Genomic DNA, 18,165 nt, shown 5'->3' with positions numbered 1-18,165 from the left:
GATGTGGAACGTGCCTATTCCTGGCTCCACCTGCTTCCTTGCAGCTGGAACCAGGGAGGTTACCTAACCTCCACCAGTGACACTCACCCTGCCATCCATCATAGCCATGGGCACCACACTGGCAGCACCCAGGGCCCAGTGCAGGTGGCAGAATGGGTTGTGACATCCAGTGTTCAACAGCCAACACCTCCCCAAACTGGTTTTGTGGCATAATGTTGGCTGGGGTCCCAGCTGCTTCCTGTTCTCTGAGCCCAACTCCCAATCATCCATGGTGCTGCTGTGAACCCTCCAACATCATTTTATTTTATTTTATTTTATTTATTTGAGAGAGCGAGCAGGAGGAGAGGCAGACGGAATCTCAAGCAGACAAGAAGACTCCGCACTGTCTGTAGAGCCCAACGTGGGGATCATCCCATGACCCCAATATCATGACCTGAGCCAAAACCAGGAGCCAGACACTCAACTGACTGAGTCACCCAGGTGCCCCTCCAATATCCTATCAGTACCCACTCTGCTAGAAAATCAGCCAGCAACTTGCTTCTCAGCTCTCCCTATGATCCCCTCCTGTCCCTGTCAGTGGAGGGGTGGGAGGTGGGATAGTCACCTCTAAAGCATTCCTAAAAAGCCCATCATTTCATTGCAGTGTCGTCTGGCATTTTTCACTCACGTCAGCCAACAGACCCCTCTTCTAAGAGTCCTTTGTCTATCTTTCTAGTCCTTGTTTTTGTCCCATGTTTTGATTAGGCTCTTTTCTTTTTTTAGAGAGGGAGCGAGCAGGGCAGGAACAGAAGTAGGAGATGGAGAGAGAGAGAATATTAAGCAGGCTTCACACCCAGCCCAGAGCCAGATGAAGAGCTCAGAGCTCGATCTCATGACCCTGAGATCGTGGCCTGAGCCAAAATCAAGAGTCCAATGCTTAACCAAGCAGCCACCCAGGCACCCCAGTCAGGCTCACCTCAAATCAGAACTCACCGGGGAGTCGATTCCCTGAATAGGGACATTAATTTCCTTAGATGCCCCTTCTTTTCTTTCTTTTTCTTTTTAATTTTATTTATTTATTTATTCACGAGAGACACAGAGAGAGAGAGGCAGAGACACAGGCAGAGGGAGAAGCAGGCTTCACGCAGAGAGTCTGACCTGGGACTCGATCCTGGGTCTCCAGGATTACATCCTGGGCTGAAGGTGGCACTAAACCGCTGAGCCACCAAGGCTGCCCCCTTCTTTTCTTTCTATTTGGACCATTTTTTTTCTTTTTTCTTTTCTTTTTTTCTTTTCTTTTTTTCTTTTCTTTTCTTTTCTTTTCTTTTCTTTTCTTTTCTTTTCAGATTTTATTTATTTGAGAAAGCAAGAGAGCAGGAGCAAGGAAGAGGGGCAGAGGGAGAGGGAGAAGCAGACGCCCCACTGAGCAGGGAGCCCAATGTGGGACTCGATCCCAGGACCCTGGGATCATGACTTGAGGTGAAGGCAGATGCTTAACCCAGGTGCCCCTATTTGGACCAATTTTCGACCCACTGTTAGAACACCTTTTGTGGGCCTCTTGCTTCTGTCTGGCCCCCTAAACCGGGCCTTCACCTCATGGTACGCAGAGCTTTGCACAGCCTGTCAGTGCACACAGCATGGCCTCATTCTGCAAGTCTCCCTCCGGCCTCACATGAGTCTTTCGGACCCATCCCAAGGCTGTATGGTAGCTTCGGCTGGTCTTGTTTGACCCTCTGTGCTCCTTCCAAGAATATCTCCCACCCCATCCAGTCAGGATCCCTAGTCCCTTGCCTCAGAGCTGGTCCCGAGAGGCAGGTCCTCTTCCAGGATCCTCTAAACACAGGCTGGGCACCGGCCTCCCTGTAAGACCCGCATTGCGGGGGCTTCCTCTCTTCTCTGAACTTTTTGAGATCTCCCCCAAAATGAGGGCATATTTCTAGCTAAACCCAGGCTATGATGAAGTCTGAAAAGCACAGTCACTTTCACTAAAGTGACCCCTTTCTTCCCCTTTAGTCAGGATAGCCTCAGAGTAGCAATTTTTCAAACTAATCGTGTCTACATTTTGGATTCTGAGACATGAAACTATCCATTACACAAAAGTAGAACCTATCATCCTATACTTACAGGAGAACTAAACTTTTTTCAGATGCCTTGATAATTAAACATTCTATTTCCTGCCAAACTCCTCCACCTATAATGGATCGCCTCTATCTTGCTTAGACACCACCATCCATTCAAACAGGTGAGAAACCTTAAAACATCTTTAATGCCACCTTCACCCTCACCCCAATATCTGTGTGGCCACCATGTCCTATCTGACTTCAATTTTACATCCACTTAAATCCACTCTCTTCCCTCTTCCCCCCACTACGTAGGCTTTTAGCATCACCTGGGTTGTTGAAATGGGTTCATTAATCTCACCTATCAGATTCAGGAACCCCGATAATAGAAAGCATCACAAAAGAATAATCCGGGGAACCAGTTCTGTAAAATCTAGTGCCGCAGGTCTTCTAAACTATATCTCCAGAGTCTTCAGAAAGCATCTCCATTCTTCCACAGCTGTTGGAGAACACAGCAAAAACAGTGGGAAAAGGTTACACCTGCCAACTATTTCTCTTTTTATTCTACTAATGTTGAAATCTCACTAAATTTCAGAACTTCTCAAAAATACAATTGCCTGGGGGCACCTGGGTGGCTCAGTCAGTTGGGCGTCTGCCTTCGGCTTGGGTCATGATCCTGGGGTCCTGGGATCGAGTCCCACGTCAGGCTCCCTGCTTAGCAGGAGTCTGCTTCTCTCTCTCCTGTGCCCCTCACCCCTGCTTATGCTCTCTCTCTCTTTCTGAAATAAATAAAATATTTTTTAAAAAGATATTTTATTATTTATTTGTTCATGAGAGACACAGAGAGAGAGAGAGACAGACAGAGACACAGGCAGAGGGAGAAGCAGGCTCCATGTAGAGAGCCCGATATGGGACTCCATCCCAGGGCCCTGGGATCACACCCTGAGCTGAAAGCAGATGCTCAACTGCTAAGCCACCTAGGTGTCCCTAAATAAAATCTTTTTTAAAAAATATAATTGCCTAAGAGGTATAAAGACATAGAAACAATCTAATACTAATACAATGATATAATAATTAGATGACAGGATTTTAATAGGGTGGGATGTAATTTTTCAAAATTGTCAAAACTAAGAAACACTGCAAAGATTTACTATATGATGCCAAGAGGAAATAGAATCATCATGGGCATTGTGACTGCAACAACATATAAAGATATACAACATGAGGGATGCCTGGGTGGCTCAGAGGTTAAGCATCTGCCTTCGGCTCAGGGCGGGATCCTGGGGTCCTGGGATTGAGTCCCACATAGGCCTCCCTCCATGGAGCCTGCTTCTCCCTCTGCCTGTGTCTCTGCCTCTGCGTGTCTCTCATAAATAAATAAAATCTTACCAAAAAAAAAAAAAAAAAGTCAGTTGCGGGACTGCTTGTCTCCACTCCCACCCCAGCTCATCTCAGAGGCACCTAAGACTATATTTAGCTGCTCGTGCCACATTGTCAATCCCACCCTGTTTACCACCCACCTGCTGTGTATTGCAATAATGATGGCAGAAGCTGGAAGGCTCTGGAGACTTTCTCTCTCTCCTTGCTTCGCTGAAGTTTCCAAGCACTCCTCTGCTGTCATTATATCCTACTTTCTTATATTCCCCATCCTCCTGGGTATCCCGCATTATTTGTATATTTTTACACTGCTATTCAGATTTTGACCGGAGGCCTTCTTAATTTCCAGTGTCCTCCTATGGTGAGAGGTCAAATAAACTTAGGTTAAAATCCTGGCTCTGCTGCCATCACATGAGGTAACTCTGCACAAGGTTCTGAGTTTGGGCTCCTCACCTTTAACAAAGGCATGATAGGGGCACCTGGGTGGTTCAGCTGGCTGAACATCCAACCTTGATTTCAGCTCAGGTCATGATCTCAGGGTCGTGGGGTCGAGCCTGCATTAGGCTCCATGCTCAGCCCAGGGTCTGCTTGAGATTTTCTCTCTCTCTCCCTCTGCTCCTACCCCTGTTCACACACACATACACACACACTCTCTCTCCCTCTCTCTTTCTAAAATAAATAAGATATTTTTAAAAATAGGAATAAGAAAAACAAGGCATATGACTAACAACAGCACAAATGAAAAATAAAGAAAATTAGATTGCCCACAGAAATTAACAGGTAAGAGTGGACCATAAAGGGATTGAGGGCATTAATATATCCAAATAAATAATATATTGATTTCCAAAGGGGATTAATCATACAGACCCAAAACTGGGGCCTCACTGAGGCAAAAGTCGGCAGTGCTTCTCTGCAGAGGGGGCAGCCTTGGCCAATAGATTTTAACTATTAACAGCCCATGGGCAAAACTAACCTGTTTGGAGATCTTCACTTGATAACTTTAAATTATTTGCATCACCTAGCTGACTTAAAGAACCTGTCCCTGGCTTTCCAATGTACTTAAGAAAAACGGAAACTTCTTACCAGGCCAACTGGACTCCAGGTAACCTGGTCCCTGCCCTACCTCCTGATCTCATTTAAGAATCTCATTCCTGGGGACACCTGGGTGGCTCAGCGGTTAAACGTCTGCCTTCGATCCGGGATGGAGTCCTATATTGGGCTCCCTCTATGGAGCCTGCTTCTCCCTCTGTGTCTCTGTGCCTCTCTCTGTGTGCCTCTCATGAATAAATAAAATCTTTAAAAATAAATAAATAAAAACCATTTATTAAAAAAAAAAAAAAAAAAGAAAAAAGAATCTCATTCCTGGGGTATCTGGGTGGCTCAGTTGAGCATCTGCCTTCAACTTGGGTCCTGATCTCAGGGTCCTGGGATCAAGCCCCACATTGGGACATTGGGCTCTCTGCTCAGTGGGGAGTCTGCTTCTCCCTCTCACTCTCCTTCTCCTCCCTCTCTCTCTCAAATAAATAAATAAAATCTTAAAAAAAAAAAAGGTTGTGGGGCGCCTGGGTGGCTCAGCAACTGAGCATCTGTCTTCAGCTCAGGTCATGATCTTGGGGTTCAGGATTGAGTCCCACATCAGGTCCCCTGCTTCTGCCTATGACTCTGCCTCCCTCTCTCTCTCTCTCTGTGTGTGTGTGTGTCTCTCATGAATAAATAAATAAAATATTTTAAAAAACAAAATAAAATAAAATAAAATACATTTTTAAAAAAAGAATGTCATTTCCTCTGGTGTTCACAGAGTTCCAACCATCCTGGAGGGAGTTAGCACCTGCCCGGTGGCTTGGGGCTAGGACTCCCCTGCCACATCGCAGTGTGGCTGGCTTATTCAAATCTTAGAACTCACTTAACAATCACCTTTCCAAGGAGGACTTCCCACCACCCTGTGGAAATGGCCCCCCAGTTCACTTTATTACATCAACCCACTTTGTTGTCTACATAGCACTTAGAGCTATCTAAATTGTCTTGGCCACTTATGTGATTACTTGTTTACAGTCTGTCTACGCTCTTGGTTCTGAAGCTCCAGGAGAGCTCTGTAGTCTGTCCTGTTCACCCCTGAATCTCCACAGCCTACTGTGGTGCCTTCATTGGTTGAATGAATAAACAAAGGAACGAGCAAAGGAACTGCCCTTGCTTCTATTTTGTTCGTGCCTATGAAGCCAATAGTCTGATCAGGATTTGGGGGTCCACTGCAAAAGAGTATTAAATTAATGGTATAGGTGTGAGTATTTTTTCTCATCCCTGTGATAGTTGTGGCTCACTTTGGAATTATTTTTGTGTAATCTTTCTATATATATGAGTCTAAGAACTTGGCAATTACTGTTAATGTTTTTTACTATTATTACTCACTATTCAATGTGTGCCAGGCATGGATGGGAACTTTACCAAACACTTAATCTTCACAAAAATGGGATCTAGGAGGTTAGTGTTGTTGCTGCCTCATGTTGCAGATCAGGAAACTGAGACTCAGGGACACCTGGGTGGCTCAGCGGTTGAACGTCTGCCTTCGGCCCAGGGCGAGATCCCGGAGTCTGGGGATCAAGTCCCACATCAGGCTCCCTGCATGGAGCCTGCTTCTCCCTCTGCCTGTGTCTCTGCTTCTCTCTCTTTCTGTGTATCTTTCATGAATGAATGAATGAATGAATAAATAAATAAATAAATAAATAAATAAATAAATAAATAAAATCTTAAAAAAAAAGGAAACAGACTCAGAGAACTTAAGTGACTGTGTAAGTTCTCATCATAAGGGATTACAGAGGCAAATTTTGAATTGGGGTTCATCTGACTCCAAAGCTGGTGTACTCCTCCCTGGCCCCACACCTGACACCTAGCCTCTCCCATTCCCCACCCAGAGAATTCAGCCCACTTTGTCTTGATCTTTGATGATGATGATTCCACTTTACCCCATCCCTTGCCAAGACCTGGCCACCCTGCAGAGCCATCATCCATGGCTCCAAGGAAGCAATCTTTTTTTTTTTAGATTATTCTTTTTTTTTTTAAGATTATTTATTTGAGAGAGAGAGAGAGCATGCACATGCGCACATGCACAAGTCAGGGAGAGGAAGAGAATTTCAAGTAGACTCCACACTGAGTGCAGAGCTTGTCACGGGACTTTCATGACCCTGAGATCATGACCCTGCAATCATGACTTGAGTCCACATCAAGAGTTGGAAGCTTACCTGACTGAGCCATCCAGGCCCCCTGGCAATCTTTTTACTTTAAACTGTGGCCAAAAATTAAAATTAAAATTAAATAAACTGTGGCCAGACACTCCCTTCTTTAGTTCTTTTCTCTTCAAAAGACATGACATTTAGGGAAGGAGTGAAGACACCACTTGTTATTTTTTGTTTAGTTGAATGTTGTTTTGTTGTTTACAATCTCAGTTCTTAATCTACTGAAGGTCAGGGTTGAGTGTGCCAATCAATAATAATAATGCTGTCCCTTAAATTGGGACTCGGAGGAACAGCTAGATTCTGTGATGGATTGGGAAGCTGACATTTGTATAGCCCACAACTGTTTACAAAGGGTTTTCAACACTCCGTCGCCTCATTTCCCCCTCACTCTGGCCTTCTGAGAGATGATTTGGGCCGGTGGAGAGGAGGAAGTCTTGGAACAAGAGGGACTGTGTCTGCATGCCTGCCCATCACTGAGAAGCCATGTGACCTAAGGCATGTGACCCCATCTGTCAGAGTCCCTCATTTATTTTTTATCTTGAATTATTATACAATGAACTTGACTTTTTAGACATCTTGGGGAATATTTCTATGAATTTTAACACATATTCAGGCCAGAACACATATACCACCACAATCAGAGTGCAGAATTGGTCCATCCCCCCAAAAACCTCCCTCATGCTATCTCTTTATAAACACATTGTCCCCACCTTTAACCCCTGGAGACCACTGATTCATTCTCCATCCCTCTTTTTGAGAATATCATACAATGGAATTTATGTCACCTTTTGAGACTGGCTTCTTTCACTCAATATAATGTCTTTGTGATTAATTCAAGTTCTCATGTGTATGAAGAGTGTTCCATATCATCCAATACATAGTATGGATGCACCACAGTTGGCTTACTCATTCACCTGTTGAAAGACATTTGGGTTATTTCCCTAGTTTTAAGTCTCTCTTTTTTTTTTTTTGTTTTTGTATTCGTTTTTTACAAGTTTTAAAAAATTGTGGTAAAATATACATAGCACGAGACTCACCATTTTAAGTGTACAATTTAGTGGCATTTAGTACATTCAAAATGTTGTATAAACATCACCAACTATTTCCAGAACTTTCTCATCATCCCAAACAGAAACTCCGTACCCATTAAACAATAATTCCCCATTCTTTTCTCCCTCCAGCCTCTGATAACCTCTGTTCTACTTTCTGTCTCCATGAGTTTGTCTGTTCTAGGAACCTCATATAAGTGGAATCATACAATGTTTGTCCTTTTGTGTCTGACCTACTTTATTTAGCACAAAGTCTTAATGGTTTATCCATACTGTAGCATGTGTTAGAATTTCCTTCCCTTTTAGGCTGAAAAGTATTTCACTGTATGTATAGACCACATTTCACTTATGCATTCATCTGTCGGTGAATATGTAAGGTTTTTTTGTTTTGTTTTTGTGTTTTTTTTAAGATTTTATTTATTTATTCATAAGAGACAGAGAGAGAGAGAGAGAGAGAGGCATAGACACAGGCAGAGGCAGAAGCAGGCTCCATGCAGGGAGCCCAATGTGGGACTCAATCCCAGGACTTCAGGATCACACCCCAGGCTGAAGGCAGGCACTAAACCGCTGAGCCACCCAGGGATCCCTCATCTCTTGATAATGTCCTTTGATGCACAAAACTTTCTTTTTTTTTTTTAAAGATTTTATTTATTCATGAGAGACAGAGAGAGAGGCAGAGACATAGGCAGGGGGAGAAACAGGCTCCACGCAGGGAGCCCGACGTGGGACTCGATCCCGGATCTTCAGGATCAGGCCCTGGGCTGAAGGCGGCGCTAAACCGCTGAGCCACCCAGGCTGCCCAAGTTTCTTATTTTTTTATTTTTTATTTTTTATTTTTCCAAGTTTCTTATTTTGATGAAGCTTGATCTACCTATTTTGTTTTTGTTGCATGTGCTATGTGTCCTATTTAAGAAAATCCTATTGGTGTCCTATTTAAGAAACCATTGCTAAATCTAAGGTCATGAATATTTGCCCCCGTGTTTTCTTCTAAGAGAGTTATAGTTTTAGCGTTTAGATTTAACTCTGATCTATTTTGAGTTAATTTTTGCATATGGTGTGAGGTAAAGGTACAATTTCATTCTTTTGCATGTGGATATCCAATTTTCTCAGCATCATTTGTTCAAGGGCTTGTCCTTTCCCCATTGAATGCTCTTGGTACTTTTGTCAAAAATCATGAAGGTTTCTTTCTGGGCTCTCTATTCTAATCTATTATGGGGGGGATCCCTAGGTGGCTCAGCAGTTTAGCACCTGCCTTCAGCCCACAGCATGATCCTGAAGTCCCAGGATTGAGTCCCACATCAGGCTCCCTGCATGGAGCCTGCTTCTCTCTCTGCCTGTGTCTCTGCCTTTCACTCTCTCTCTGTCTCTCATGAATAAATAAATAAAATCTTAAAAAAAATCTATTATTGGTCTGCAAAATCTGTCTTTATGCCAGTACCACACTGTTTTTTGTTTGTTGGAAGAGGATATTATTCCTTTGCGAATTGTCATGAGAATGAGAAATAATTCAAGTAAAGTGCCTGGCACACAGCTTGGCACACAGTAGGTGCTTAGCAGATGGCAGCTATCCTGAGGAGAAGTCTGCTTAAGTGCCTTCAGGTTGAAAGGCTGAGATTCATTCAGGTTCCCCCAGACACACTGAGGGGAGCAGACACACTGCCTGGAAGTCATCCCCGCCTGCACAGTCGGCCTGGGGAGACTGGAATGTTGCTCAGGTGGCGTCAGGCCCTCATCTGGTCATCCCTGAGTGTGTGTGCTCCCTCTCAGCACCTGAAGTAGATTCTCCATGTCTGCTTCTCTTTTCCAGGGCTGCTGTCTAAATTTGGATTCCCCAGAGAAGACCCTGGGACAAGAACGTGATAGTTGCTTGTGAAGGATTTCCTGGAAGCACAGGGAGGGAGAGAGAAAGTGAGAAAAGGAAGTGAGGAAAGCCAACAGCAGGCTGCACGTGGGGGCCAGCTGGGCGATGTCCCAGAGCACACTGCAGCACTGCGCTCCTGAGGGCTTTGTCCACTGATTCCCCTAGTCCTAGAAGCTTCAAACCAGCCCTTCTAGGCTACCCTGAAGAAAGGGCTGAGCAAATTCCCACACTTCCAGAAGAAACCCTGAGGCAGAGAAGCAAAGGGATGACAGGACTGGACATGAGAACCATCTGCATCTGGGGAACCATCTCCTGCACCTGCCATAGGATCAAAAAGGATGGAGAGGATAAGAAGTGAGATAGCGGGGGCCTCTGCAAGCCCCACCACCAACTGCCTCTCTGCCTTCATTACTTCATGACTGCTATGTGCTTGAAGCTTCTACTGTAGCAACTTCGACTTTCGACTCGAATTTCTGCAGATCTCTGCTGCCCACATCTCTATGCAAGTCTTGCACTTAACCTGTCCTCCAGAGAAGCTTGGATGGCCTTGGCTTCCCACCAGCCCAGCTCCTCAGCACCGTCCTCCAACGCTGGCTGTCCTCGCTCCAGGCCGTGATCCTCCCTTGGTCCACCTTTCCGAGGTCCCAGGAATAAAGCATAAAAACTTGTTCACAAGAACTGACTGTTTCTTCAGTAGGGTCTGTGGTGTGACAGCACCCAGGGTCACCCGGATTATGGCTCGTCAGTGGGTGTGCGGTTATTCCCCTTTACAAACGAGGATATTGGAGTTCAGAGTGATTAAGACACTTGCCTAAGGGCTCACAGTTAAGGGCATGCGTGGACTTGAACAGTCTCCTGATTCCAAATCCCATACTCTTTCCACTCAAACATTTTACTTCTAACACAGGAACAAAGCCTCCAAGTGCTGAGCGTTATGAGAATCTATGTGGCAGGTTGCTTCACTGTCGGAAGGCACCTGCCCAGGGATCCATAGACTTTTAGGGCCCTGAAGGGCAGCGCACAAGATTGAAGTTAGAGAAAACCCACAATAAATGAACCTGCACCTTTTGCCAGATCAAATAACTATTTTTTATGAAATTCTAGTTGGAGCGAGTGGTAGCAGACACCAAAGAATTCAGAAAAAAATTATGGGAGAGGGACACGCGGGGGGGCTCAGTCGGTGAAGTGTCTGCCTTCAACTCAAGCCACGATCCGGGAGTCCTGGGGTGGAGCCCCGTAACAGGCTCCTGGCCCTCAGCGGCGAATCTGCTTCTCCCTCTACCTCTGCCGTTTCCCCTGCTTGCACTCTCTCTCTCTAATAAATAAATAAATAAATAAATAAATAAATAAATAAATAAATAAATAATCTTTAAAAAATTGTGGAAGAAAAGCATGAGATTGAAAAGGATTCTGTTCATTCCTTTTAATATTCCTGAGAACTTGGGACACCTGGGTGGCTCAGCGGTTGAGCATCTGCCTTCCGCCCAGGGCGTGATCCTGGAGACCCAGGATCGAGTCCCACGTGGGGCTCCCCGCACGGAGCCTGCTTCTCCCTCTGCGTGTGTCTCTGCCTCTCTCTGTGTGTCTCTCATGAATAAATAAATAAAATCTTTAAAAAATATATATTCCTGAGAACTGGGGAAAGCTGCTTAGCCAGTCATGTCCTGGTGGCAGAGTGGAAGCCAGCGGCCAGCTGGGCCGAAAGCGCTGACGGGGAGAACGTGGGGTGGCTCGCAGAAAGGCGGGAAGGCTGCGGAAGCAGCTCAGGCTGGAACCAAGACAGACCTTTGTCAGCCAAGACAAACCACAGGACCGGTCGGGGGCCGGGCCCCTGGAGCCCTGCACGCCCCGCAGGCCCAGGATGCCCGCTGCCCCCGGGGCCCCAGCCCCACCCTCCGCGCGGGAGCCTGGCCACGTGGCCCTGCTGGCCGCGCCCCTGGGTGCGGGGGGGGGGGGGAGGGCGGGGTCTGAGCCGGCTCGGCGCCCCGAGAGGCAGTTGGGGGCTTGAGATAAGGCCCGACCCGTTGCGTGTGGAGGCCGGGCAGCCAGAGCCGGAGGTTTGCAGAAGCGCCGTTACTCTGCCCCAGCGCTGGGCACTACCTGGTTCTCCCTTGACTCCGGCCACGGCTCTTCCTTCTTAAAACGTTCTTCCCCCCACGCCCTCACCCCAGACTTCCCCCGGCGACTCCCGGCCCTCCGCAGCCAGGCTCCTTGAAGGGACTGTCCAGACGCGGTCCCCACTTCGTCTCGGTCCCTCCCAGCAGCCCCTCTGCCCGCGGAGGTCACCGGAACTTTCGGATGACAACCCAACTTGTCACTCTCCTCTCCACTTAGGGAAACCCTCTACTCTCTAGTTATCGGCTTCATTTCTTCTTCTTCTCCTTCTCCTTCTCCTTCTTTCTCCTTCTCCTTCTCCTTCTCCTTCTTCTTCTTCTTCCAGATTTTATTTATTAATTCCTGAGAGACAGAGAGAGAGGCAGAGACACAGGCAGAGGGAGAAGCAGGCTCCCTGCGGGGAGCCGGATGGGGGATTCGATCTCAGGACCCCGTGATCACGCCCTGAGCCGAAGGCGGATGCTCAACCACTGAGCCCCCCAGGCACCCCGCTTCATTTCTTTTTTAACTGAGATCATATGTTATATAGTATGATGGGGGGCAGATTCGAGTCTGATGGGGCCTGAAGCTGGTGCATTTGGAGGGAACTTTTTTAAGAAAAATAATAGGGAGTTACATAGAGCCATCACTAGAGCCCCTTCTGGGCGTTCAAAGGAGCTGATGCAAGTGTGGGGCTGCGAAGCTGTGTCCTCATTAATTTCATGAATCATCCCTGAGAAGAGACCAGCTGGTTTATGGAACCATTCTCTACCAATGCACAAGAGGCATTTGTCAATTTTTTGGCATTACAGAAATGCTACAAAGAACATTCTCACATGCAACTCTTTTGTGAACACATGCATTCCTCCCCAGCAGACAGGAATTGCCAAGTGCTGGGTCATGGACTTTTTCATTTTTAAGGTTTTATTTCAAGGAGGGCTCCAATGCCCTCCAAATAGGTGTCACTAAGTTCCACTCCAACCAGCTGTTGTGGTAGGAATTCTCACATCCTTGCCAGTGCTGGATATTAAAATCATTGTGGGATTTTTTTGCCGAGCTAATGGGAAAAATAAAAAGGCATTTCAACTTTATTTTAATTTACTGTATTAATTTCAAACGCTGTTGTGACCAAGTACCACAAACTGCCTGGCTTTTAAAACACCCAGAAACTGGCACCTGGGTGGCTCAGTCGGTTCAACAACCTATTCTTGATTTTGGCTCAGGTCATGATCTCAGGGTCGGGCTCCACACTGAGCACGGAACCTGCTTAAGACTCTCCCTCTCCTTCTCCCTCTGCTCTTCCCCCTGCTTGTGCATGTTCTCTCTCTCTCTCTCTCTCTCTCTCTCAAAACAAAAAACAAAAAGCCAGAAACTTATTGTCTCACGTTCTGGAGACTAGAAGTTTGTAATCGAGATGCTCAAGGCCATGTTCCCCCTTATACACGTAGGGATCCATCCTTCCTCACCTCTTCCTAGCTTCTGGTGGCGACTGTCTGCCTTTGCGCATTGCTCCAATTCTCTGTCCCCACAGGGCATTCTCCTGTGTCTTTGTTGCTACATGGCTCTCTTCTCCTAAGAAGACACCAGTCATGTTGGATTATGGGCACACTCTACTCCAGTATGGCCTCATCTTAACTAAACATCTATGTGACACCCTTATTTCTGAATAAGTCACCCTCTGAGGTACAGGGGTTAGGATTTCCACATATTTGCAGGGAGGGGGACACAATTCAGCCCATGACACTGACCTTCCTCTAATTCCTAGGGGCAGTGAACTTCTCTTCCAACAGTTACTGGAAATTTGGATCCTTTCTTTGGCAAATGGCCTTTCCCTATTGGCTGCCAGTCTTCTTCTGGGCTGTGTGAAGTTTCCTGTTTCTTTCAGTAGCATTTATCTTTATCACGATGATCCTGTTATCTGTCTGGCAGAGGTTTGCTCTCAGCTCATCACATGTGCTTTCACTTTGCTTTTGGTGTCTGCCTTGACATCTGTGACATAAAACTCCCCACATTTCCCTCCTGCTTCTCTAGCTCGGCCTCTGTCCTTCCTGGCCCTTCCCTTCTCTTGAAGCTTCCCCCACGTCATAAATGGCACCACGTCCATCTCTGCTCCAACCAAAAACATGGTGCTTCCTTTGACCTTCCTTTTCTCTCAACCTTTATATCTGACTTATCACCAGCCTCCCCCAGTTCAGCTTCCTAAATACCCGTCAAATCCATGTATTTGTCTACTGATCTAAGGCACCATCCTCTCTCCCGTAGACACTTACCAACAGCTTCCAGGAGCCTGGTCTCCCTGGTTCTTCTCTACCCTCTCAAGTCCATTCTGTCAGGATCTCTTTTAATCCAACTGATCTTGACATGTCTTCCCACAAAGGCCACTTCTGGTGCTGAGACTCAAGACCAAAATTCTTCCTATGGCCTCCAAGACCCTTAGGGTCTAGCCAGAGCCACTCTCTGTTGAGATGTCCTCCACAGCTCTCCAGCCACACCAGCTTTCAGAACAAATCTTCCTTCCAAAGCGCCTTATTTTCTGGAGGATTTTTCACCTGTGGTTCCTTTTCCCTTGAAAGCATCCATAGCATGCCACTCCCTAGGCTCAAGTGCAGGTTGGGTCCCCTCCCCAACTCCCACTGTTCAGCCAGGTGAACACTGATACACAGCCTTCCCCTGGATTCCAAAATGCAATCCGCGAGTGGGGACAAAGGTGGGGACCCTCCACCTGATAGAGAGAATTAGGGAGAATTAGAATTACCATGTGGAACACATACAACACAATGGTCAATATCCAGCCTTTAGCTTTCAGAATGAGCTCTTGAAGACCCTATCATATAAAATAGTCTTCTTTTGTGTATGTATTTTTCAATAAATACTTATTAAGCCCTTACTACTAGCTAGGAACAGTTTGAAGTGTGGCAATACAGCAATGACAAAGGTGAGGGTTTGCACATGCCCTCCATTGAACCCATTCCAGTGAAGAGAGAGAATCCTCAGGGCCCCTGGGTGGCTCAGTTAGTTGAGAGTCCGACTTTTGATTTGGGCTCAGGTCATGATCTCAGAGTTGTGGTACTGAGTCCCACATCGGGCTCCGCCCTGGGCATGGAGTCAGCTTGGGATTCTTTCTCTCCCTCTCCTTCATTCGCTGCCTCCCACCCACCACCCCCACGTGCTCTCTCTCTCTCTCAAAAATAAAAAAAATAAACAAGTATAGTACTGATTTATATGAAGTATATTGATGTGTATTAAAAAAAACAGGGCAGCTCTGGTGGCTCAGTGGTTTAGCGCCGCCTTCAGCCCAGGGCGTGATCCTGGACACCTGGGATCGAGTCCTGCATCGGGCTCCCTGTGTGGAGCCTGCTTCTCCCTCTGCCTGTGTCTCTGCCTCTCTCTCTCTCTCTCTCTCTCTCTCTTTGTGTCTCTTATGAATAAATAAAATCTTAAAAAAGAAAAGAAAAGAAAAATCAGAATAAGGGACAGAGAGGAGGGAGGAGCTATTTTGGGCAGGAGGGCCAGAGATGGCCTCCCTAAGAAGGTGGCATTGGAGCAGAGCCCTGAAGATAGTGAAGAATGAGCACTTGCTCCAGGCAAAGGCTCAAGCTGGGGACAGACTTGAGTGATATAAATGGGACTCACTGGCAGAGAGTATTCTAAGGTGTGGGATTGGGTTAGATCATCTATGTGATGAGTTTCAGTAGAGAAGAGAAGGGACCCAAAGAACATAGAAAGGACAAGAGCCAATCGTGCTCCATGCTGCCCAAAGCCCACATCTCCTAGGTCACCCCTTATCACCAAGAACCCCAACCCCACATGGTTCTGAACATCCCCTAATTTGCTCCAGCCTCATGTCTACTACCCTTGTGATTCATTGGACCTTGTCATTAGCAAGTACAGCACATCTTACAGAACTTCCATGACTAACATCTCAGGCTTGGACCTCTACTTTCAACTATATTTCTGGCTCCTTCCTTTTAGTCTCCTGATATGACAATTCTTCCTCACGTTTGGGACCTCTAAGCCACTGGCCCTCCATCTTTTAACTGGTCATCATCTCCTTCCTATCCTCACATCTGTCTTTTCCTAGATTAGGTTGATGGTCCATCACTTTAATCCATTCCTTGCTGAGCAGCTGAATATGGCTCAACCATGCTGAATGTTCTCGTTTTGACTTCATCACACAAATCTCAAGTAGATCCTTTGTGTGCTGAAGTCAAAATGAGAACAATGCTGCTCAGAAATCCAACACCCACCCAAAGTGTTGATCAATTTTTTTTCCTCCCACTCCTCTCAGAGATAGAGAAGTAATCAATCATAAACACAGGCTCCTTTTTGGCACTGGTTATGTAGACACTTGTCTGGATGAAGTTGTCAGGGGCGAGGAGATTCTGTGGTGGGAAGTGCCGAGGTAGAGAGCTAGAGCTTTTGATTTGCACAAGCCGGGCAATGAGACTAGAGGGGCCCCAGAATGAGGAAGGACATGGTATCTTTCCAATAACAATAGCTTGGAAAGAGAAGAGACAAAGTGTTAGGCTTCATTCACCTAATGAATGAAGGGGTGGGAAGAGGAGATTATATCTGGGAGTACAGATGGAAAAAGAGGATCGGGATGAGTTTGGTGGATCAAAGGAGTTGGAATCTTCTCTGGGTGCCTGGCCTCCACAAAGGAGCTAAAGCAACTCTTGGAATCATGGGATACCCACCACCTTTCACCTGTGTCAAGGAAGACTATGAGCCACCTTGCCCTCAGGGGAGGGTCTCTCAAGATCAGCTCTCTGCACATCACCCACTGACACTAATGATATCTTTCGTCTGGAGGCCTCACTCAGGGCATCCAAAGTATTCCGTGTAAACAATGACCTTGTCAATAGCCCAGGACATATGTAAGCACTCCCCTGAACAGGGAAAGTCTCTGGACACCTAGAGGGGGTTGGGGCTCATGGTATTGGAAATCTCCTACCACTTGTTCTAGGGGGGCATCTATCTAGAACTAGCCTGGGATAATTCCCCTTTGTGGCGACAGTGGTGAGATCTACTTCCTGTATCTCAGCATTTCAGGGCCTTGCTCTTTCTGGGAAAGACACCAATGCTATTTAATTCCTTCCCCAAGCCCTCTCTGTGCAGTGTTTCCCGAATCCACCTGCTTAGCTCCAGTCTCATCGCCACTTCCCTAGTGTGTATCCTCTCTCACAGGCTGCTGCCACAGCTTGCTCACGAGTCCCTCTGGCTGGTGGCATCACCCTCACTCCGATCCATCATCTGAAGCCCAGTTCTGATTACATCACTCCCTTGTTTTCCATAAGGTTGGAAAACTTCAGCCTGTAGGCCAAAGCCAGACTGCCACCTGTCTTTGTATAGCCCCTGAGCTAAGACTGGTTTTTACATTTTTAAGTGGTTGGAAAAAATTCAAGAGAGGAATGGTATTCTATGACATACAAAAATTATATGAAATTCAGGGGGCACCTGGGTGGCTCAGTTGGTTAAGTGTCCAGACTCTTGATTTCGGCTCAGGTCATGATCTCAGGGCCCAATGTCAGGCTCTGTACCTAGTGTTGGTTCTCTCTCTCTCTCTCTCTCTCTGTCTCCCTCTCCCCTTCCCCTCCTCTCCCCTTGCCCCTGCTCATGCATATGTGCATGCTCTCACTCTAAAATAAATAAATAAATAATTAAAACAAAAATAGATTTTTTAAAAATGATTTTCTTTATTTATTTGAGAGAGAGTGAGCATGAGCAAGGGGAGAGGCAGAGGGAGAAGCAGACTCCCTACCCAGTGGGGAGCCTGCCACGGGGCTTGACCCCGGGACCCTGAGATCATGACCTGATCCAAAGGCAGGCACTTAATTGACTGAGCCACCCAGGCACCCCAAAAATAGGTTGCTTTAAAAATTATATGAAATTTGAATGTCAGTGTGCTTAAATAAAGCTTCATTGCAACACGGTTACACTCATTTGTTTCCGTAGGATCTATGGCTTCCCTTCTGCTACACCAGGAGAGTTGAAAAGTTGCAACAGTCTAAAACACCTACAGAAATAAAATAAAATAATAAAATAAAAATAAAAAAATAAAACACCTACGATGTGGCCCATTACATAGAATGCTTGCCAACCTCTCCTTTAGGTCACTTACATTTTCACATTGTCTCCAGATTAAAACCCAAACAGCAAACTCCTTACCATGACTTTCAAAGCCTTTCATAATCCATCTCCCAGTTCAACTTCTGGAATGTTAAACTTCTATCAGTTTCACAAATTCTGGGATTCTTCCCAATTTTTAAAGTGCCCTTGCTCCATTTCTCTCCTTGGCCAACTTACACATGTACTTTCAGGCTTTGCCTTGGTGTCACCTCCTCCAGGGAGCCCTCTCTGACTCACCCCAGGGCTAACTAAATGTCTCTCCAGGGGGTTCCCACAGACCCCTCTATCATACTACCTGCCACAGGGCAGGTCTATGAGAGGTTAGTGGCTGCAGAGAAGTCAAATAAGCTCATGACTTAGAAGAGTCAGTTAGAGGGCAGCCCAGG

Source organism: Canis aureus, chromosome 11 (assembly GCF_053574225.1).
Source record: "Canis aureus isolate CA01 chromosome 11, VMU_Caureus_v.1.0, whole genome shotgun sequence".
NCBI classification, from domain to species: Eukaryota; Metazoa; Chordata; class Mammalia; order Carnivora; family Canidae; genus Canis; species Canis aureus.
Note: the sequence above shows the minus strand (reverse complement) of the source record.